This window comes from Sinocyclocheilus rhinocerous, unplaced genomic scaffold (assembly GCF_001515625.1).
Source record: "Sinocyclocheilus rhinocerous isolate Xijiao unplaced genomic scaffold, SAMN03320098_v1.1 C36922531, whole genome shotgun sequence".
NCBI lineage: Eukaryota > Metazoa > Chordata > Actinopteri > Cypriniformes > Cyprinidae > Sinocyclocheilus > Sinocyclocheilus rhinocerous.
The window spans coordinates 1-2,434 of record NW_015786858.1 but is presented as its reverse complement, the minus strand read 5'-3'; the positions used below and the strand labels follow the sequence as shown (position 1 = coordinate 2,434).

General features: G+C 36.4%; 1 pseudogene; it reads right to left on the bottom strand.

Moving 5' to 3' along the window:
- Positions 1 to 374: 374 nt before the first annotated feature.
- Positions 375 to 1,610, bottom strand: LOC107736728 (GTPase IMAP family member 4-like; annotated as a pseudogene).
- Positions 1,611 to 2,434: the final 824 nt, after the last annotated feature.

The following is a 2,434-nucleotide window of genomic DNA, read 5'->3' as shown; positions in this document are numbered from 1 at the left end:
ACAATAATCTAGAAACAATGTGAATGAACACTACAACAGCTTAAGTAACAAACTTTGCAAAACACAAAATGTATGTCACTGCCAAAACGTTTGGCCATGACTGTATCTCTAGGTACAATTGAGGAAAACAATAGTATAATTGTATCCTAAGGACCAATTGTGTATCTTTAAATGTACAATTATATATTTTGTTCCACGAGGAACAAAATTGTACTTCCACTGTACCTTTTTTTCTGAGAGTGTATGGTTGTTTCTAGTTGATCTCCATGACCTGTCATTTATTCTGAATTCAATTAGAAATGCATGAGATCCAGAACTGGACAAATAAAATTTCAAACTAAAGTTTTATCTCTGTGTCAAAGAATCAATGAGTATCAACTACAGACACAACCCTGTTTTCTCAGAGCATCTTCGGACATCTGATTACTGTAGTGTCCTCCTCCATTCTGCTCTATCATTGAGTCAATCTTCTGCAGGAGATCATTCACCTGCTCTCTGTTATTCAGAGCTTTATTGTTGAAGACGTGATATCTGCCTCCACACTGATCAATTAGATCTCTTAATTTACTGTTATCCTTAATGAGCTCCTCTATGGGCTCTCCTTCTAACCAATCTCCATGAGTGAAGAGAATGATGGAGTATTTAAACACTTCATCACCAAACATCTTCTCAGACATTTGAAGAATCTGCTGCTCCTGATCAGTGAATCTTATCACATGAAACACAATGAGAAAAGCATGTGGTCCAGGACTTGATAAATAAACACTTCTGGCTATCTCTGTCATTGAGTCTTCAGGTTTCATCTTTGTGTCAAAGAATGGAGGAGTATCAACTACAGACAGAGATCTGCCTGAAACAGTGGCGTGTGCTTCTGAACATTCACTGGTTACTGATATTGGTCCCTCCTCAGATCTGAACACTTTCTGTCCCAGTATTGTGTTTCCAGCTGCACTCTTCCCAACTCCAGTTTTACCCAGAAGAACAATCCGTCTGGATAAATGACTAATGACAGGAATATCCTGGATGTTGATGGAAATTTTTCGCTGTGGATTTTTTGATACTGTATAGGAAAACATAAATAAATAAATACATAAATTCCACAGTCACTTATTTTACTACAACATGTTTACATACTGCACTAACCAACTACACTAATAAAATACAATTACACTAACATAAACACAAATTCGGTATCCAGATGAATCAGACATTATTACTGCTGCTAAAGCAATCATAAAGCAGTACACATGCACATGTTTTAAACTTTTTTTATTAATATCAATATTTTTTTTATAAAGTCATCTTTTACTGCTAAAGTTTCTTGGGAAATCTGCAGATACTGCAGATATTTCATATTCTCTCTCTCAGGAAATGACGGCTAATTCCTTGATGGCTAAAGAGAACAGATCTAAAAGATTTTTAGACCTACACCCCTTCTCATTCCTTTGATTTCACTTGATCACTAGATCCCCTTTTCTTGTTGTTGGACATATGGTATCTCCAATCATATTTCTGAATTTATTTCTTCAGTGGTTCAGTTTCATAAATTCATTTATAGTCATATTTTCATAATCTAGTTTGTCTCCTCTGGTGAACAGAATGTTTCTCATTCCTGTTCTTACAGTAGTACACATTTTAAATGTTTCTCTTAAATAAATAATCATTTGAAAGGAGCTGATGAGCTGAAAAAGAGGAATTGTGGCAATAACTCTGTATGGAAGAAATGACTCAATAGCCAATGAGTAAGTAAAACCACATGACACTCTTCATGAATAATTTATCACTCTGTCTTTGTTCACCCTGAGTTTTAAAACACAAACTACAATGGTTGATATGCATTTAATTATAGATAAATAAGCTCTTGTGTGTATCACACTATAATGTTGTAGTAGATGACCGTAAAGTCAGAATTATAGAAGAACTATTTAAACAGCACTGAAAACAACTGAAGTGAATGTAAATATGATTTTACACTGAAGCAGTTAAGCAACAGAAGTGGACAGCAGCATGTAAGTGTCTGTTTCTTTTCACATTTGATCACATCTTTCACATCTTTTCACATGCAGTGCTTGTTGCTAGGAGACATTGTTTTGCTTACTGTGTTTTACCGTGGTAAACGCGTACCAAAGTCGTGTTTGTTCTCGTTTGTTGTCATTCATATCGCGGGGTTTTTCAGGTTTGTTTTGCTAAGTAGCAAGGCGTGGCCTGCTGAATTGAATAACGAGGTATCAGGGAGTATATAACTGGTATATAGGGAGTATATAACTGGAGTATAACACTGCAGCAGCCCTTGTGTGAAGCCCTCATCGTGTGAAGACCAAAGAGTGTAAAGACCAGACTCTGCCTGCGTGACTCCACTGAGCAAGGACACAGACAAGGCACTTGAATATTAGTGGTGGGCAGAGCGAGGCTTCATGAAACACTGAAACAGTCG